Source organism: Hyperoodon ampullatus (assembly GCF_949752795.1).
Source record: "Hyperoodon ampullatus genome assembly, chromosome: 14".
In the NCBI taxonomy this organism is placed as follows: Eukaryota; Metazoa; Chordata; class Mammalia; order Artiodactyla; family Ziphiidae; genus Hyperoodon; species Hyperoodon ampullatus.
Window position 1 is genome coordinate 69,014,380 of NC_136927.1, and position 22,650 is coordinate 69,037,029.

Genomic DNA, 22,650 nt, shown 5'->3' on the forward strand with positions numbered 1-22,650 from the left:
GAATTTTTGAATATTTTGATAACTCTGCTTAGATATCATTGGTTTCCTTTGCAATTCTATGAATTTAATTTATGCACTTGAAAACAGTAATCAAAGAAGAGGTCATCCATAGGCATAGACTGCTGAAAGGGTCTATAGCACAAAAGTATACCGCTGTTTTTTCAGTTCCCCCTCCATCATATATTCTCTCTGCTGTTGTCCTATCTCCCTTTCAAGCAGCCTTCTTCGATAAAGTCCCTTTATGGTGATAAAGGCCAGTTCTCTTTCTCCTGCACACATGGCTGACATCATCTCCAGGGGAAACATTTACCAATGCTCCACAGTGCTGTAGGTGCTCCCTAACCACACCCTGTTCGTCTACCATTCAGGGTCTGCTAGTCAGCTGGTACGCACTAGGACAGCATACTGGCTGTGCATGTGTTGAAGTGCTCCGGTAACAGCACGTAAATAACTTTTGTGCTGAGCACCTCCAAAACCCTCTACCAATGCCTTCGCCTTCCCAGAACCCACTCAGGAATCTAAGAGTCAATACTTGGCAAAACAGGATCCTGCAGGAACACACCCCAATTGCACACCTGATGTCAGTTCTCATTGGTCAGTGTGCATGCCTCACTGGTTGTTGAAACCCTTTGGAATATCAAACCTGTTCACTGTATCCTGGGAAAACAATCTAGTTCCCTAGTTGGGACTTTCAAACCTCTCACTAGACTTGAGGCAAGAAGGCCACGTCCCCTCCCCATTCGTGGAATAGCAGGAGGGAAAATACTGCTATACATTTTCCCAAAGACATTCTCTCTTTAATCTACCACGTCAACCTACTTTTACCTTTCAGTCGACTTTTGAACCATATATATTGAGAGTCCATATTAAATTTTCATTCATTGAAATTACTGCTGACAACCAATCTCCCTCCACCCTCTCCACCCACCTTCCCCCCTTACACACACACACACACACACACACACACACACACACACACACACCTCTACTTCTGCCTACTTAGGACTTTCCATAGGATTAGGCTCTCGAACTACAAAGTTGTCACCATTGACATTTAGAAAAGCCTCAAACCTGAAAGCCGAGAAAACTAATTGCCCAAGGCCTCCAATCTAAAAATAGAGTCTACTAATCCTGGACTGGCCAGCTTGTGTAGCCTGCAGTGTTTCCTCCACATATGAGTCTACCCTCATGCCTCTCCTGTGTCCACTTTCCCTGCGACCTGGCTGGCTTCCCACTGGTGTAACTCGCAGTCCTTGCCTGATCCCTGTAACAAACTAGACGCAAATAACAAGGCCAGAGCACCATGTGCTAATTTCCTGGGTGACCAGTCTTTCTCTCCTGTCCAAAAGAAGTCTACAGCTGGGAATAAAGAGAGGGAAGGCCCCTGCTTTATTTGTTTTTAATGTGTCCGCGTTTTGTTTTGTGGGTTTGACTCTGAGGCCACTGTCTCCTAGCCATGATCCTCATAACTCTATGGAATTTAACAGGATCTGCTTTCAGTGACTTCAACCAGGGTTTCCTTAGACAGTAAACAGTCACTTCTTACCTTTTACACCACCACGGAAAATGAGATTACTCCTTGAGGAGACCAACAGCTCTCGGCGTCTGTTGAAAGGGCGTTTTGTTTGTTTGGCTGCAAGGCACCACAGCCCGCAGCCCAAGCTTGTTTAAAGTTAGCTTCACCCATAAATCACTTGCACAATGAAATGCCTGCCTCTGCCCTCTGACATATTTGTGTCTCTGTTTATTTTTAATGATGACATGGCTTTTTCTGTCTCCATCTGGCTCTCTACCCTCCATGCTCCTGAATACTAACTTCTGTGCCAAAAGTGCAAAACCTAAGTAATTGCAGGGGAGAAAGACTCCCCTTTCTACCCGCACACAAAGGTAGTGGGGAAACTGAGTTAGCCCTAGGGTCTTTCTGATACAAGTTTCCCCTGCTCCACTTTGATCTGATGATTCTATCCTAAAAGTGTTCCATTATAAAGGGGCAAGAGTGTACTTCTTTGTAGGCATTTGCACAACTCAGCGAATGTACATTTAATTAAGATTTCTGTGTTCCATTACATGTAAATTTTACATAAAAAGGAAAAGAATTATAAACAAATAATAAACTCTTTCCAATAATATGCATGCAGAAGTATTTAGGAGGAAGTATACTAGTGTTCACAATTTACTTTGAAATGCTTCTACTTAAACTGTGATGAATTAATTTATGGATACAGGGATAGATATATGATAAAGGAAATACAGTAGTCCTCCCTTGTCTCAATTACCTGTGGTCATCTGTGGTCTGGAAATATTAAATGGAAAATTCCAGAAATAAAAAGTTCATAAGTTTTAAATTGCACATTTTTCTGAGTAAGATGATGAAATCTCACGCTGTCCTGCTCATCCTGCCCAGGACATGAATCTTCCCTTTGTCCAGCATATTCTGCCCATTAGTCACTTAGTAGTCTTCTTGGTTATCATGCATGATGCTTGGCTATCATCCGTGTGTTCAAGTAACCCTTATTTTACTTCATAATGATTGCAAAGTGCAAAAGTCGTGATGCTGGCAATTTGGATATGCCAAAGAGAAGCCGTAAAGTGCTTTCTTTACATGAAAAGGTGAACGTTCTCAACTTAATAAGGAAAGAAAAAAATAGGATACTGAGGTTGCTAAGATGTATAGTAAGAATGAATCTTATATCCGTGAAATTGTGAAGAAAAAGAAATTTGTGCTAGTTTTGCTGTTACACCTCAAACTGCAAAAGTTACAGCCACAGTGCGTTATAAGTGTTTAGTTAAGATAGAAAAGGCATTAAATTTGTACAATTAGATATTTTGAGAGAGAGTGTCATACCACATTCACATAACTTTTATTACACTATATTTTTAAATTTGTACTATTTTATTGATAGTTGTTAATCTCTTACTGTGTCTAAATTATAAATTAAAGTTTATCATACATATATATGTATAGGAAAAACATAGTGTATATAGGTTTCAGGACTAGCCACGGTTTTAGGCATCTACTGGGGGTCTTGGAACACATGCCCCATGGATAAAGGGGGGACTACTGCATAATAAAATGTTAATAATAAAATACAGGTGATAGACATAAGTCTGTTCATTGTGAAATTCTTTCAACTTTACTACATGCTTGAAATTTTTCATAATAAAATGTTAAACAAACAAAAAGTTCCCTTGGGGATCTAGGCTGAATCCTTGGGGGCACAAGAGAACTGCAACTTCCAAAATCCTGTCTTTAATCCAAATTTCATTTTTAAAAATCCATATTACTTTTATAAATAGAGTTAGACTTCAATAGTTTACAATAGCAAGGAAAAAAGGATCATTGACCCAGTGAAAAGTCTAAAATACAGAATATTCTAAGAAGCACATTTACCAGTTAGACATGTAGGCATCTTTTTCAATTTAAAATGACATCTGAGTGGGAGAAGTTCTTAACTAACTCTTCAATCCATCATGTAAAACACAAATGAAGAATAGCAAAGATCACACTAAGACCAAAATGTATATAAGAGAAATTCAAAGACATAATTCAAGCGGGCCTGCAGTGAGAAACTCCAAAAGTGGTGGACCTTTAGTTACCTATATGAAACAGAAAACTTACTCAGAAAAAAACTGAATAAAGAGAAAATTTGGGAATTCCTCTCTACTCTTTGAATGTTACCTTTTTGAGGCCAACAGAGTATTTCTATTTCCTTATCACAATTTTTGGAGACTTCAGCTTCCAGAAACCAATTGGAGAGTTAGGAAAGGAGAGCTTATTACTGTGGCACCCTGAATAAGTGCACTGCTTTGGCAGGAAAGTAGATAGGAAAATTCATGGTACCAGTACATATTAGGAATAGTACAGACCATTTACAGACCAATATCACTGATAAATATAGATGCAAAAATCTTCAACAAAATACAAGCAAACAGAATCCAACAACACATTAAAAGGATCATACCCCATGATCAAGTGGGATTTATCACAGGGATGCAAGGATTCTTCAATATATGCAAATCAATCAATGTGATACACCATATTAACAAATTGAAGAATAAAAACCATATAATCATCTCAATAGATGCAGAAAAAGCCTTTGACAAAATTCAACACCAATTTATGATAAAAACTCTTCAGAAAGTGGACATAGAGGGAACCTACCTCAACATAATAAAGGCCATATATGACAAACCCACAGCAAATATCATTCTCAATGGTGAAAAACTGAAAGCATTTCCTCTAAGATCAGGAACAAGACAAGGATGTCCACTCTCGCCAGTATTATTCAACATAGTTTTGGATGTCCTGGCCATGGCAATCAGAGAAGAAAAAGAAATAAAAGGAATCCAAATAGGAAAAGAAGAAATAAAACTGTCACTGTTTGCAGATGACATGATACTATATAGAGAGAATCCTAAAGATGCCAGCAGAATGCTACTAGAGCTAATCAATGAATTTGGTAAAATTGCAGGGTACAAAATTAATGCACAGAAATCTCTTGCATTTATATACACTGACAACAAAAGATCAGAAATAGAAATTAAGGAAACCATCCCATTCACCATTGCAACAGAAAGAATAAAATACCTAGGGATAAACCTACCTAAGGAGGTCAAAGACTTGTACTCAGAACACTATAAGACACTGATGAAAGAAATCAAAGATAACACAAACAGATGGAGAGATATACCATGTTTTTGGATGGGAAGAATCAATATTGTGAAAATGACTATACTACCCAAAGCAATCTACAGATTCAAAGCAATCCCTATCAAATTACCAATGGCATTTTTATAGAACTAGAACAAAAAATCTAAAAATTTGCATGGAGACACAAAAGACCCCAAATGGCCAAAGCAATCTTGAGGCAAAAAAATGGAACTGGAAGAATCAGACTCCCTGACCTCAGAGTATACTACAAAGGTACAGTAATCAAGACAATATAGTACTGGCACAAAAACAGAAATATCGATCAATGGAACAGGACACAAAGCCCAGAGATAAACCCATGCACCTATGGTCAACTAATCTATGACAAAGGAGGCAAGGATATACAATGGAGAAAAGACAGCCTCTTCTATAAGTGGTGCTGGGAAAACTGGACAGCTACATGTGAAAGAATGAAATTAGAACACTTCCTAACACCATACAAAATAAAAACCTCAAAATGGGTTAAAGACCTATATGTAAGACCAGACACTATAAAACCTTAGAGGAAAACATAGGAAGAACACTCTTTGACATAAATCACAGCAAGATTTTTTTTGATCCACCTCCTAGAGTAATGCAAATAAAAACAAAAATAAACAAATGGGACCTAATGAAACTTAAAAGCTTTTGCACAACAAAGGAAACCATAAACAAGACGAAAAGACAACCCCCTCAGAGTGGGAGAAAATATTTGCAAATTAATCAACGAACAAAGGATTAATCTCCAAAATATATAAACAGCTCATACAGCTCAATGTTAAAAAAAAACACATAACCCAATCCAAAAATGGGTGGAAGATCTAAATAAACATTTCTCCAAAGAAGACCTACAGATGACCAAGAAGCACATGAAAAGCTGCTCAGCATCAGTAATTATTAGAAAAATGCAAATCAAAACTACAATTAGGTATCACCTCACACTGGTTAGAATGGGCATCATCAGAAAATCTACAAACAAAAAATGCTGGAGAGGGAGAAAAGGGAACCCTCTTGCACTGTTGGTGGGAATGTAATTTTATATAGCCACCATGGAGAACAGTATGGAGGTTCCTTAAAAAAACTAAAAATAGAATTACCATACGACCCAGCAATCCCACTACTGGGCGTATACCCAGAGAAAACCATAATTCAAAAAGACACATGCACCCCAATGTTCATTGTAGCACTATTTACAATAGCCAGGTCATGGAAGCAACCTAAATGCCCATCGACAGAATAATGGATAAAGAAAATGTGGTACATATATACAGTGGAATATCACTCAGCCATAAAAAGGAACAAAATTGGGTCATTTTTAGAGATGTGGATGGACCTAAAGACTGTCATACAGAGTGAAGTAAGTCAGAAAGAGAAAAACAAATATCGTATATTAACGCATATATGTGGAATCTAGAAAAATGATACAGTTGAACCGGTTTGCAGAGCAGAAATAAAGACACAGATGTAGAGAACAAATGTATGCACACCAAGGGGGGAAGGTGGGGGGTGGGCTGAATTAGGAGATTGGGATTGACATATATACACAAATATGTATAAAATAGATAACTAATAAGAACCTGCTGTGTAATAAGATAAGTAAAATTCAAAAAAATTTTAAAAGAGGGAAACAAAAAAATCAAGGAACAAAAATTCTTATTTTCTAAAATTATTTCAGAGAATAAAAAGTAATGTTCTTTAACTATATATATATATATATATATATATATATATATATATATATACACATATATATATATATATCCATCAGTCAATATCCTAAATTAATGATATTTTTCACATCCATCAAACTCACACAAATTAAATTTCTAACACCAGCAAGTGCCACTGAAGTTACAGAGAGGACCTATATATTTTTGTGTTGTCAGTAGGAGTGTAATTGGTACAACACTTTTGGGGAGCTATTTGGTAATATCTAGTAAAGTTGAAGATGCACCTATCCTATGAATCAGCAAGTTTACTTGTAGGTATGTATCATAGAAAATCCACAGAACGATGTATTCATTGAAGCGTTAATGTAATAAAGAATAATGAAAACAATGTAAATGCCCAGTAATAATGGAATGGATTGATAAGTTGTGTATATTCATACAACAAAATACTACATAACTGTTACAAGTAATGTGCTTTTCCTGTATGACTCAACATTCATGAATTCCAAAAACACATCAAATGAATAAACCAAGGTGCAAGAGAAGTATACCATTAGAACAAATTTTTAAAACATACAAAATAATACAGTATACTGTTAATATATATACGTAGAAGATATACACAGCATATTTATTTTTAAAATATATAGGAAAGATACACATCACCTGTAGAAGAGCAATTGCCTTCTGGGAGGGAGAGTAGAAAATGAGATCAAGAAAGTGTACAATGGGGGCCTGCAGTCTGTCTGAAAAATATTTATATCTTTAAAATTTATTTGAAGCGACTAAGGCTCAATAAAATCATTTTCACATCTGGGTGGAGGGTGTCTATTAAATGTAATATTAGACCCTATTTAATAGAGTAACTGTGAAGACTGAGTGAGTTAATGCACCTAAAGGGCTTATAGAACAAGGTATGTTTTCTACATCATCACTATGTGTCAAGTGTTCATAATTATTCACTAGAGACTGTGAATTTCTAGACAGCAGAGCTCACTTAACTTTATCGCCATGTCCTTGATGCACAGCACAGAATCTAGCACGGAGGAGAGGTTCAGTAAGTTGGTTGAATATACACATCTTAGATTCCTCTCTTCATCCCAGCTCCCCAGTGGTCCTCACCTACCTGTGAGCACCTATGATAACAAGTTGTCATAAACTACTGGTAAAAATTTTAAGTCTTAGTATTTAACTCTTACAACCAGTTCCATATGTGACCTGATTAATGGTTTCAAGGCAAACGATTACTTTTAAGTAACCAACCAGCAGAGTTTATATATGTTTTGAGATTCTTGGAAGAAGGTTGATTATATAAATGCCAACTACATTAGTATTGATTTCTCAAGGAATAAAAAAAACAGCAGCTGAATTGACTATTTATTATTCCTTCTACTCTTTATCATTGCAAGAACTTTGTAGGGATCAGGATTTCAAAGCTATTTTAAAAAATCATCATATATAAAGCATTCCTTAGTATATAAGGCCTTAAAGAGGAGAAATGGGCCTTGGCTGACTTCACCCACGTGCTGAACTCCATAAATATTATATAGTTAACACGCGGTCCAGATACTTTCACAGAGTTCAGGAAAGAACAACTTTTGTTTATGGTGAGTTTTCTTATGTGTTGAATATAAAGTACCAATTAAAGTGTAATCGGAATAGCTGTTTGAGTTTTTGGCAGCATATCAGAAGGAGTTACGGAAAGCATGGCCTTTTCAATGATAGATATGAATTTGCAGAGGTCATGCTATGGCCTGGACAGGGCACATCTGGCATGATTTCAAACCATAAACACACTTGAATCTAGTGTAATGAATTATATCCCAGGGCCCAGATCCTGATTGCCTTAGGAATGATTTCTTCATTCCCAAGGCAGTTCTGATTTTTAGAATACTTTGCCTGGAACCCAATCTCTGCATGCTCAGGAGATCCCCCTCAGGTCTAGAATGGCTAAGATGTTGGGGCATTTTATTTTACCATTGCTACTGTCCACTTCTTTGTAGATTTTGATTTGGAGAACTGCTCAACCCATTGGAACCTGAAGCCTATCTCCCTCCATCCCTAGATTAACTTATCTTGTCATAAGTTTCCACAGAATTGAGTTCCTCATCTTCTGAGCTTTTATCAATTTGTGATTATGCTTCAAGGGAATGCCTGAAAACTTAAGAAATGATGGTAGGGAGGAACTGAAGGGCATTATGCACATGTAAAGATAAGAAATGGTAAATAAGTAGAAGAAGAAAAAGCAACAAGGCAAGTGAGCTTTGGTAACATAAACATGAGGTAGGAACGGCATCAATAGGCTCTTGGAGAGAAAAACTGAATGGGACTAGCAGTCACTTTAGAGTCTCAGTTCAAATCTAAAGAGAGAAACCTGACCCAGCCTAAAGGTATAGTCAGTGACTAGCTCAAATTGTAACAGCTTCCAAAAACCAAAAACATGCACTTGACCTTGCAACTAGGATTGCATATGGCACCCAGCCAAAACTCGCCAGCCTCTCCAGGGCAAAGAGTGACAGCTTTGCTGCCCTGCAGCTGAAACAGGTTGGAGCCCATATTAAACTGTGCCAAGTAGGGTCTGCCACTAAGCTGAACACCTGTAATTTACCCATCTGTGTCCCTCAAGTCCTCACCCCAAAGTAAATTGATTCTGAGCTCTAACAGCTGTCTGGGGGACTCTGATGTGCTGTTCACAGAAGGAAAGGCTTTGGGAGATGACAAAAACTGTGGGTTGTGTTTTCAAGGTCAGAACCCAAAGAGAGGAATTTCTTTGATTCTTTCATGTGTGGAGATGACAAAAGTGGTGCTGGGTGGGATCTGTAATTTTCAGATCATTTGAGTAACTACTAGACGTTAGTGATGAAAAAGGAGAAAGTCTGGGCAATGATAGTCCCTTTCACCTAGGAGTATAAAGGAGCAGAGAGAAATGGGGTACAAACTTGAGAAATGAATGTCATATGCAGTGTCTCTGTGAAGGTAAGGGAGTGTCAGGAATGTTGTAAATGTGTATTCACTAAAGGTCTACCATGTACATAGCAATGATAGAAAACTAGATGTGTACTTCCTGGTAGCAATAAATTCGAGATTATTTGGAAGGGAGGAAAGGAAAATACATGTACTTATCACCTATTATAATCTTAGATGCAAAGTACATATAACAGAAGACTCTTGCCAACATCTGCAAGCACAGATATTTTCAATTACAAATAAGTGAAACAATTGTATTCTGTATAGGTTATATTTTAAAGTAAACAGAATCTCAAAGGCTGAATAGCTGAGACTCCTTGTGATTTCAGCCATAATCACATTTTTTTTCTTTTCAAGCTTATATACTTTTTCATTTGATTTTTAAGTACTTTGAGTACAAGTCCTCTTTTTATTGATTTATTGATTCTTATTTACTTTTCAGATAACATTTTATTTGCTGTTACTAAAGTAAGAAATCTTTATTCATTTATTCTTTCATTGACCAGTCATACATTTACTAATTTAGTTAACAAATGTTTATTGTTCAAGTAATGAAAACGGAGTGATAATTAAGACAAACAGTCTCGGCTTACAGGATAGCCTTCAACAAGTAGAGCCTCCTCATGTACCATTTTGTTTTGCATACATGAGACTATTAGAAGCAATAGACATGCTTTTTTAATAAAAATTTAAAAGTTTATTTTAAAATTTGTATACAAATTCAAAGAGTAGCCAAAGCAATTTTGTAAAAGAACAAAAAAGTTAGAGGGCTACTTCCTACACTACTTGATTTCAAGATTTACTATAAAGTTACAGTATAGTGTGGTTATTGGTGTAAGTATAGATGCATAGATCAATAGAACAATAGAGAGCCCAGAAACATACCCACCCATATGCGGTCAATTGATTTTTGGCAAAGATACCAAGGTGATTCAATGGGAAAATGATAGTCATTCAAGCAATAGCACTGAAATAAAATCCATATGGAAAAAATTCAAATCTTACTTCACTGTCTACATAGAAATTCATTTAAAATGGATTGTAGATATATGTAAAACCTAAAACAACAAAAGATCTAGAAGAAAATATAAAGAAAATCTTTAAGCATTTAAATTTGACAAAAATTTCTTAGGAAATGATATACACTAACCGTAAGAGACAATAAAATGGGAAACTGTACTTCATCAAAGTAAAAGACTTCTTTTCAAAAAGTACCATTAAATGACAGTGAAAATATAAAGCTGCAGACTGAAAGGAAATGTCTGGGATACATATATCTGACAAAGGCAGAGTTAGAAATGCAAAAGGTTTCCATATTTGTATTTCAAGTCTGAGATGTGACTCCATAATAAAGGGATTCCAGTCTCATCCTTATTCTTGCTACTCGAAGTGTGATCCAAGGATCAGCAGCATCAACATCACCCCGTAGCTGTTAAAAATGAAGACTCTCAGGACCCATTCTAGACCTACTGCTTTGAAATCTTCATTTTAATCAGGTCTCAGGTTATTCACATGCATATTGAAATTTGGAAACCCTGATGATTTTGACCACATAGGAAACCAGCTTCCTGTTTCTGGTACCTATGAAGGTGTGCAAGTGTGTCCTGGGATTTCTGGACTGTGCCAGGAAGACTGTGCCACGGGCTATACATGGATTTGGATCCAGACTCTACCACTTGCTAAACATGTGGAAAATGATAGGTCATAGCATCTCCCAGCCTCAGTTTCCCATCTATAAACAGAGGATGACTACATCCTCTCATAGAATTGTCATGAGGATTGAATGAGATAACATTCATAAAATACCCAGAACAGTACCTGACATGGTATCAGTTCTCAATAAACGCATATCTTTCAAGTGGTCAGGAAAGAATGACTTTATTTTGCATTAAATAAATCACAAAAGTCAGTGCCTCAAAGCCAGTCCAAACCTCTGACATTTTCCCACATCAAAGAGCAGGATCATTTGCGTCTTTTTCTACACGTGCTTTTTTTTCTTGTTCCAGCGGTCTCAGTCGGTAAGGGAGGGCAGACAGCTTTAGCAGAACCCTTACCTTTGGATTGTGGCCTCCCTCCCATCTGTCCACAGCCTCAACAGCCTACTTAATAGCAAGAACAATAACGGGGTTCATTATGCATGCAGCTCTGCCATCATTGCTGAGGAGAAAATTAGTTTGACGCCCTGAGCGACGGTTGAACTCTAGAAAGCGCCTACATAAAATAAAAGACAAGGAAAATATATGCATATACATACATATAATAAAGAGCGCAATGAGAAAAGTTATAAAGAAACAGCTCACAAAACTTACTCTTTTCCTGGTCCTTCCTGACACTCCAGGAAGGGTGCTTTGGTTATTAAGAAGGCTGTTTATTCAAAGTTGGCCTTCTCCCTGGCTTTGGGTGGGATGGTAGGAGAAGATCTGGGATGCACAAGCATGTGTGAGTACACGCAAACACACACGCACACACATTTCAAACATTTTGGCCATAATTTTAGATTTACAAAAGAGTTGTAAAGATAGTACAGTGTTCCCTTACAACCTTCACCTAGCTTGCTCTAATATTAATATCTTATGTGACCATGGTACAGTTATCCAAGCTAAGAAATTAACATTCATACATACTGTTAACTAAGCTACAAGCTTTCTTTGGATTTCCCCTCCTTTCCTTTTTCTCTTCCTGAATCCAATCCAAGACACCATGTTGCATTTAGTCCTCATGCTCCCTTAGACATCTCCAATCTGTGAGTTTCTGTCTTTCCTGGTCTTTCATGACCTTAGCACTTTTAAAGAGTGCCGGTCTTGTATTTTGTAGAATGCCCCTCAGTTTGGGTTGGTCTGGTGTTTTCTCATGAATAGATGAGGTATTGATTTGGAGGAAGAAAATCACAGAGGTGATAATACTTCTCATTACATCCCATAAGGGACACATGATACCAATGTGTCTTATTACTGATGATGTTAATATTGGTGACTTAGTTAATGTGACAGCTCCTAGTTTCTCCACTGTAGAGTTGTTAGTTTTCCTTTTTCTGAACTCTATTCCTTAGAAGCAAGTCATTAAGTCCAGCCACACTTGAGGGAAGAGGAATTAGCTCCACCTCTTACAAGGAAGGGTATCCAAGAATTTGTGATCATATATTAAAATGACCACAGTAATTAGCAAATTTGGGGGAAGATACTCTGAGGCAATGAACATATCCTGTTCTCCCTTAAAGTTAGGCATGCTGATTTTAGCACTTGCCGGTGGATCGTGCCTGCAGCAGTCATTACTGTGGTGTTCCAATGGTGAGTTTTATTTTTCTCTTTCTTCTGCATTTATTAATTAGAATTCTTTTGTAAGGAAGATTTGTTCCTTCTACTCCATTTTATTATGTATTTAGTCATTTATTTATATCAGTATGAATTCATGGGTATTTTACTTTATTGGGGGGTTATAATCCAATATTATCATTATTTATTTTATTGCTCAAATTGTTCCAGTATGGCTATCAGGAGCTCTTTCGGGTTGGCCCCTGCATCTCCTTGATACAATTCCATCCTTTGGTTCTTTGAGTACTTTCTTACCTTATGGCCCTGCAAGATGCTCCAGGCTCATCTTGTAGTTTCTTTCTCCAGTTGTAGAATCAGCCATTTCTCCAAGGAGCTCTGGTTCCTTTTATTGGAGAGTTATATTTAGAAACCAGGATTTGGTTGCTAGATGAACATTTTTAATTGTGTAGTTATTGAGTATATACTGAGGGCTGGATATTCTGCTACCTACTTACATAGCCATGGCCTTGATAAATTCTCACTCCAGTCTCAGAGGGAGTAATTGAGGGTACTTCTTCTTTCTCCCATAGAATGTTTTTCTTACAATAGGACCCTAGTCTCTGTACAGGGTGTCTGCTAGTCCTCTCTGCATAGCATCTTTCACCTTACATACTTGAGCTTCTCTGCCTCCCCACGTTTGCAAATGCTCTCCCTTCTGCCTGTAATATCCTTTCTACCTCCCCCTCTTCTTTCTGCCCTCTCCCTTCAAGAGGAACAGACATACATGCATGTGCACATGCACACATCAGACAACACGCTTGCACACATTGGAACATACTGTTTTTCCTCCTACTTCAATTCTTGCCACCAAATAACTTCCTAAAGATTTGGAACATGTATCTGATATTCTCTGTGACTTTGAGAGGGCATTTTAGTGGGTGGAAAAATCACCAAACTACTATAAGAAGGCTAAGGGTTTAGAACAGGGGCTTACTCTGAGTGGAGTGCGTGCTTAAGGAATTTGCTCAATAAAATTTTCAAAATGATAAGGAGCCTAATGGGTATCAGAAACACTGGAGTCATTCATGAATTCATTCATTTACTCATTTATTCATGAATTCATTCATTTACTCATTTATTTATTCATTCATTTACTCATTTATCCCCAAATTACAAAGGGCTTAAAAGGCACCAGACATCACAGAGGGGTTGGGATTACAAAGATGTGTTGAGTAACTTCCATCCTTCAAGGGGTTTATAGTTAAAGGGAAGCGAATATGAAAGTCACTGAGTGACACAAGCGGTCCTCCAGCAGCTTGCAAAGACCTCTGGAAGGAGTGCATGTACTTGGGGGTGGGAGGCATGGTGAAACAAAGCCTTTTAAGGCAAGATGCATGTTTAAAAGACCATCAGTTCACAAAGGATAGGCTTTCTCATCAGAAGCAGTAAAAGAAATAAAGACCTGGAGGTGACAAACATCACAATGTAGTGGGAACTTCTGTGTAGGCAATATTGTTTCTCTCCAATGATGATGATTTTTTTCTCCTCTTTTCTAATATTTTATGATTGTTGTTGTTTTAATCTTCTGGTGAGTTATCATGGTGATCGCAGTAAATTTTGCCCAAGTTTTGCCTGCTTTAATTGTTATAACACATACACACACACTCATATACATATCGCCCCTTGCTTATTTTTTCTGCTTTTTTCTTTAAAAACCGCACACTTTTCCAGCACGTGTCCTGCTTTTAATACTACTTTAAAAAGTATCTTAGATATTTCAATATAATTGTTTAACTTCTCTCACCTTAATTGTCGTGTTAGAAGAAATAGTATCTATTGGTGCACTGCTGAGACAAGATATGTAGCTCATTTTCATTTTTCCTTGTACACGCACTCAAACACACTGCTAGGTTTTGAAAATTTAAGGTTTACAACCAGATTTGTGTTATTACAAAATTACTTTTACATTATGTATTTTCCCTCCAAAATGTTGGAATTTGTATTTGTTATTTTAACCAGACAAAAAGCAGGTAGGACCGGATTTTTAAAAACTGTTTTTGGTACTTGATTGCAGGTTTTTTGTTTTGTTCTGTTTTTAGTTCACCTTTGTGTGATGTGAAATTTTGTCTCTTGTGTCAAGCAAGAGAAGCACATTTTCAGGATTTATTTATTTTCCCCTCCCCCAGCACCTCTGCTCCCTGCCCAAGAGGCAACCATAAATAAGTTTCTATATTTTTTTATTTCACAAATGTATATTTTTTCCTTGAGTGTAACAACTTGGCTGCATACTTATAAAACAAAATAACACGGACACACACACACACGTACACAGCCTATTCCATCAAAATTCTGTAGGGATGGCTACTTTTTCTTCTAGCATTTCATGTGTTATATGTAAAGTCTCAGATTTGGTAGATTTTTGTTCCTTCCTAGGTATTAATGTATTTATATTTATATTGTTTAAAATTTGCTTCTAAGTATTAATTATTTTTACCCAAATGATTTTAGCATTTGAAAACCCTTACGGTTAAAGAAAGGGGGGCTAAAAATGTACCTGTGCCTTTCATTCTAGTTTTTTACCTGGTTCTCAGTAAACCTCTTCAAATTTCAAATGCAGTTTCTCCCTCATGTTATAGGATTTTTTTTATTACAAATATGATTATTGTCTCTTTTTTCATTTCCCTGATCTTTCCAGACTCCTTCCTAAAGAGGAACTATTATTTCTATTTTGGTTCTCCGTTCTTTGTTCGTTCTCTAATTTTCTCTCTTGGCATTTTTGTCTCATTGTTCCTTTATTTTTTTCATTTTAAATGTTTCCTCAAAATATCCTTCACACCACTGGTTCAACATCTGTACAGCAACAATTACATTCTTTTCTGTGGCCAATGTAGATTTTACTAATATTTAATTTTTTTCTTTTAATACTTTCTTAGTTTATTAGTTTATCTTTAAAAATGTCTTCATACATCAATTTCTGTAAGCCTCATATCTCCTTAATTACTTCTTTTCCCAACATTTTAGGGTCATAACTTTCTGAATATTTGAGTATGATAGTTTCTTGAAAAGTTTTTCTGTATACTGCAATAGATCATTTTTAGTAGGTTACTTTTATTTAAGATTTCTGAAACTTTTCCTTCCTATCTGTAGAGTCTTATTTAGTTGTCTCTATGTGTAGTTCTGTAACTGTATCTAGCTGTCTATCTATGTATCTGTCTTTCTGGGGGGCAGGGAACTTATTTAAGTTACTTGTAAACTTTTTGAAAAATTTTGTGCTTTTGCATCTTTGAAAATTTTATTATGGGTGAAAACTGCTAATATAGTTTAAATATGAACAGATTTTAAATATTAGAGGTATTAAAATTGTTTTCCATTTATTAGTTATTGGAATTTCTTCTTTCATTAATTGCCTGTTGGTGTATTTTTCTGTTTTTCTATTGAAGCATTCATAATTTTGTAGTTAACTGGAAAAACTCTTTGCTCACCAAGAATGTTAATACTTTACTTGAAAAGTGCCTAGCAAATACTCTTTGTCCATTTAAAACAATTTCCATTGCTTTTTGTTATTTATAATCTAATGACATTTTAGTGCTTTCATGTACTCAAATTCATTCATCTCTTTTTCCTTAGAAAATCTTTCCACAGCCCAAGACAAGTTCCATTTATGAGAACAATAATAAAGGACTGGACTGAGACAATAGCAATGGGGAAAGACTGAAGGCCAGCATGGTAGCAAATGTTGGTTAAGGGAGTAGAATCAACAGCACATGGTGCCGAATTAGAAATACAGAGTAAATCATGGTGAGATGTGAGCTGATGTCCAGGTTTCTACCTTGAATATGTAAATAGATGATGGTATTTCACCAAACAAGAAAAAAGACTGAACAGTTTGGGAAACTAAGAAAATGTATTGCTAGTGGGAAATATTGAATTTGAGTTAGAAAGCAACATTCTAAGGTGTAGGAGGCACAGGCATATTTACAGGCAGAAAAGGAAAGGAAAAAAAAATCAGAAGAGAGGGTAAGAGGAAGAGCTTAAGAATAAGAATGTGCAAATGTTAGCTGAGGTTTGAGCAGGGAGATGTCATAATGAGTTTCAGATCCTGGAATCCTGGTTAAGGATGTGGCTCAGAGATCAACTGGAGAGAGAAGAAAATTAATGAACATTTTTAAAGAGCCAGGCTCTATGTTTAGAAATGTAATGTTCATGCCAATCTTTTTGCCAAAAATGCTGTTGTCATCCTCAGTTTTTCAATTTAAGTTCAGGAGGCCAAATCAGCTACCCAAAACCACAAAGACTCTGATGTGGCATCTATTTAAACTTACATCTCTTTGTCTCTGGTACTATTGCTCTTGTCTTTAGATTACCTCTCAGTAGGATTTCTGCTTCCTAAGAGATCCACCATTGTACATCAGGTAAATTTGAACCCAGCTTGCATCAATATCTGTTACCCATTCTCTGCAGGGACAGTTGACATCAGAACATTGAGAGACCTGTTATCTTTAGGTTAAAGTGGATATGTTACCATTACCTTGTGCAGAAGAATCTGATCATTGTCCTGCAGACAGTTTTATTATCTCTCATTGCATATGTGATCATTACCCAGAGGGCAGAGATACAATCACCGCCCTACAGGAATATATATCATTATGGCTTGGCAAGTGGAAAAGCGATAATTAAATAACACAAATAGATGGGATCATTGCACTACAGATAGAAGTGTTATTGCATTTCTCTGAGAAATGCAGTCTTTAGTGTGCAAAAGACAATGTGTTAATTATATTTATGGTAGAGATATGCTGGTTATATTGCCCATAACGATGATATCAATCGCATTTCAGGTGGAAATTGGTATCGTTGCATTGCTGATAAACCTGTTATAATTACATTGCAGGAAGAGATACAATAGTTCCCTTGCATATGGTGCATATGGAGATGAGATCATTATAGGACAGGTGGAGATGCAATCATTATGCTCCATAAGCCCATTTTCATGGCTGGACACAGCATATGAAGTGGGATCATTTCTTTGCTTGAAGATCTATTACCACTTAGGTTGCAAACTATGTGCTTATTGTCCTTTGCCTTAAACAAAAATTTGGGGTCCCACAACTGTTTTAAGTGTGTTGCACATGAAAATGTGAACATTACCTTGGGAATGTGTGGAAGTGATCCTGGCAATTTCCAGGCATATGCCTTAGTCAGTCCTACAGTTTCCATTTTTATACTCTTTTTGCTTTGAGATGCCTCATGAGGAAATCTGGGATGGATGTCTTAAGCATGATAAGCCACATGGATAGGGAAGCCTTGAAGGATAAAAGATCAGCAGGGAAGACAGAAACCCAAACAGGCTCCAAAAAGTCCAGCCATTCTAGCAGAGGTGTCAGACTTGTGAGGGAGGCCATCTTAGATCACCCAGGTCTGCTAGAGCTTCCAACTAACTGCAAACATGTGGGTGAGTCCAGCCAATGGACTCATAGAGTAGAAACAAGACACCCAACTGAGCACTAAGTTTTGGGGTGATTTGTTACACTGAGCAAATAACTGTGTACATTTTAATGATTATCATTCCCCAGTGTTATGATAGCCTTTTTAACAGAATTGAAGTGATAACTTCTCCATTTACAATGCAAAGCAATCCAATGGTAATAGCTACAACTGCCCTAAAAGGATCTAAAGCTTCATGAAGTTGATTGAATATATAGTTATCCAAAGTGTCTGATCACATGTCTACTTGATGCATAATGATTGCATCTCCATGAGCAACATGATAGTAAACGTTCTTTTTCTTTTACTCCTGCTTTTTTTTTTAATTGAATGATTACATTTACATTGTAAAAAAGTTGAAGTTGGGCTTCCCTGGTGGCGCAGTGGTTGAGAGTCCGCCTGCCGATGCAGGGGAAACGGGTTCGTGCCCCGGTCTGGGAAGATCCCACATGCCGCGGAGCGGCTGGGCCCGTGAGCCATGGCCGCTGGGCCTGTGCATCCGGAGCCTGTGCTCCGCAATGGGAGAAGCCACAACAGTGAGAGGCCCACATAACGCAAAAAAAAATAAAATAAAATAAAAAAAGTTGAAGTTGCTTGTCCTGCAGTTAGTGAATCCTAGGTTCAGATTTCAGCTCTATTTCTTTAAGTGACCTTTGGTAGGTCCCTTAAATTCTCTAAACCTCCTGTGTAAATTGAGGAAAATAAGTCCAAACTCACAGTGTCGTTGAGAGAATTAAATATGATAACTTATGTAAAGCTTCACCATAGTTGATGAAACATACAGTAGCATTTAAACTGTAACTCTTACCCATATGTCTGATGTAGTAGACAATGATACTCTTCAAGGATTGATCTGATAGATTTTTGTCAAACAGAAAAGACAAGGATATGTTTCAGGAGAAAATTCTGGTGCTCCTTTGGTATAACTCAATATCATATTGGCAATCTTATGTTTCGTTTTATTTTGTTTTCTGTCATGTCAAGGTCCATTCAATTAGTGATGCATTTCTTCATTTATCAAACATTGCATTAACAAAATAATAACTTTTTCTATTTTATGTCACACTGTGATTACAAAGATGAATAAATTATACTGGGATGAAAGTAATCAGTTGCTACCCAGAATGAAAAAGAAAACCACAGGGAAACAAAAGGTATTTGTCAAGAAGGAAGGAAGAGGGTAGTAGCTTGGGGTCTCTTCTAGGTTTGAAGAATGTCTTGAAGAATGTCTAAAAGTTTAAAATATATATATATTTCAGGTGTGATGAGGATGTGAAGCAATTCTAACTCATACTTTGCTAATGGAGTATGCATTGGTTTGACCACTTTGAAAAGCTGTTGGGTAATAGCTATTAAAGTTAAACCTACTTCTACGTTATGCCCCAGAAATTCCAAACCTTGGTATACATCCAAGAGAAATGAGGGTATATGTCCTCCAGAAGATATGTACAAAAATGTTCATAGCAGTCATAGTCAAATAGCTAAAAACTGGAAATGACTCAAATGTCCTTCAACAGGGGAATGAATAAATAAAGTATGATATACCTATAAAATGGACTGGTATTTAACAGTAAGAATGAACAAACTACTTATATATGCCATAGCATAGATGAATCTCAGATATTATATTGAGTGAAGTAAGTCAAAAAAAATTTTTAAAAATAACATATTATTTCATTTATATGAAGTTCAAGAATAAACAAAAGTTATTTATGATGATAGAAATAGCAGTCTTCTCTGGTAGGGGAAGGGTATTGACAAGGAACGTATATGAGGAATCCCTGTAGGTTGATGAGAATATTCTATATCTGATCGGGGTTACTAGGTTATATGGACACATAAAAATGTATCAATTCATACACTTAAGATTTGTGTCCTCTACTATATGTGTGTTACAGATCCATTAAAAATAAATTGATAGAAAGTAATGTCTTTGGGGTTTGGCCTAGGGAGAACTGGTGAAACCAGCATTGGGGGTCTCAGGGATGTGGGTGAGTATGGTACCCACTGAAGAAGAGATACCCCAGCACCAGCAGTTTAGAGGTACTTATATTTGGTTCTTCTATCCAGCTGAATGGACAGAGCTCTTCCTGTCCTTTCCTGCCACAGAACTATCACCAATGGGGTAATCTTCAGCTGAAGCTAACTTTCCTAATGCTCTCACAAAGAGTATCTCACATTGAACTCCCAGTTCTGGCTTGTCTGCTTTGCTTCTTTTTCAGGCCTGGAGGGCTTTCAGAACTGAACATCCACTCAAACCAAATGACAAGAAGTATAACCTGCTATTAGATACTTGTCATTCACTGGGCAAGGGCTTCACTGATGCTGCTGCTGCGCTTCCCCACTCGTGTCCACTGACATTCCCTGGGGCCAGGCCAAGCTCTGGTGGCTCCTCCAGGCTGGCCTTAAAGAGAACTCAGGGTGTCTGGATTGGACCCTGGAGACAGTATCCTGGGCCAGAGACCTCTGATCTCCAGGCCAGCAGAGTCACCACGCAGACAGATTTATTAGCCATTGGCGAAAGAGTTGGCGTTCTTGTGGCCATCTCTCTACCCCTTCCTTTCCACATGACCATATCCTTAGCCATATCCTCATGTCCTTAGATGGCCATTGCCCTTTGGTAAATTGATAATTTAAAAAAATAAGCACATTAATCATGGCCTTGTGGTTGTCCTTCCTGAACCCCTCAGGGCGGCAAGCTACTAAGTACTAGTCTGAACTTAGTAGCATTGACAGAGACAGAATCCTCTATTAACCAGATGCAGTTCCCCCCCCCAGGGGACCTACTTCTAGGATTAATATGCTGAGAAGGCCACAATTTCGTTTTCAGTGAGGGTGGGGTGTTTACAAGGAATAATGGAGCTACTTAAAGTCAGATTAATCTGTTTTAAGTCTTTTATCTTCCATTTACTGGCTTTCTAAATTTGGGCAAGTAAATTCACCTCTCTGAGTCTCATTCTCTTCATTTTTGAGATTAAGTGAGACAATATATGTACAATTCTTTTCAGGCAACTACTAAGTTCAAATAAATAGAAGAAATTGTAATTATTATTGATGTTTAAAATGGGGCCATCTTTCTTGCTTGGAGTTTTCACACATTTATCTACTTCTTTTATCTAATTATTAAATACAAATAACATCTTTCCCTACATCACTCAGTTTAGATTCTCACTCTTATTCACAGCCTACAGAGTCAGTCACCAAGGCCTGTTAGACTTCCTGATCAGTTTCTCTTCCTCTCCATTCCCACAGACATTAACCATACCAGGCCCTATCATTTCATACTGGGATTACTATCCTCCACTTAGTGCCTCCTTCTCCTCTATTGATATTAAACATAACTTCTAGTCTCATATCCTCCAATCTCAGCCTTCAGGATATCACATTCTTATTCTATTGACCTAACTTTTCAATGGATTTCTGCTTCTTTCCACATCTATCTAACAATTCTGAGGACCTTTCCAGTACTTCTTTTTGAAATTGCCTTTATCCCTTCTCCTATCTATGTCCATCAGCAACCTTCCATTGACAAAATTACCACAAGCATTTTCTTGTGAATATATGGCCACAGTTCATGGGTCCATGGAAAGACAGACACCTGACACAAGATGAGTCAGTTAGAATCTTTCCCAGAGAATCTGTAATCATCATTAAGAAGGTATCAAAATGAAAAATTTTATTCCTCAGAAAACACTATTAAGATAATGAAAATACAAGTCAAAGAACAAAATATTTTCATATCATATATCTGCTCAAGGACTTGTATCTAGAAAACATAAAGAATTTTACAACTCAGTAAGAAAATGGACAACCCAAATTTTAAAATGAGCAAAACATTTGAATAGGCATTTCACCAAAGAAGATATAAATGATTAACCAGCATGTGCAAAGATGTTGAACATTATTAGGCTTTAAGGAAATAACACTTCACACACTAGAATGACTATAATCCAAAAGACTGACAATAACAAATGGTGAAGGTGTGGAGAAACTGGAACTCTCAAATATTTTTGGTGGAAATGTAAAATAATGTAGCCATTTTGGAAAACAGTTTGGAAGTTTCTTAAACAACTAAAATCATACTTACCATAATCCAGTAATTCCACTTCTAGGCATATATCTGATAAAAATAAAAACATGTTCACACAAAGACTTGTAAGTGAATATTCATAACAACATTATTCAAAAGTGAAAATAACCCAGATGTTCACCAACTGGTGAATGGGAAACAAAATATGATATAGATATACTCAGCAATATAAAAGAACAAACTAATCATTGATACATATTGCAACATGGATAAACCTCAAATCACTATGCTAAGTGAAAGAAGTCAGACATAAAAACTGCAAATTGTATGATTTCCGTTAGAAGAAATTTCTAGAAAACACAAATCTATAAAAGAGGAAATAGATCAGTGGTTGCCTGGGGCTGAGGTTTAGAGTGAGGACTGACAGCAAACGGATACAAAAGGAGATTTTTTTGAATGATGGAAACTTTCTAAAAGTTAGATTGGGTGATGGTTGTGGAGCTGTATAAATTTACTAATAATCATTGAACTATGTACTTGAAATGGGTGACTTTTATG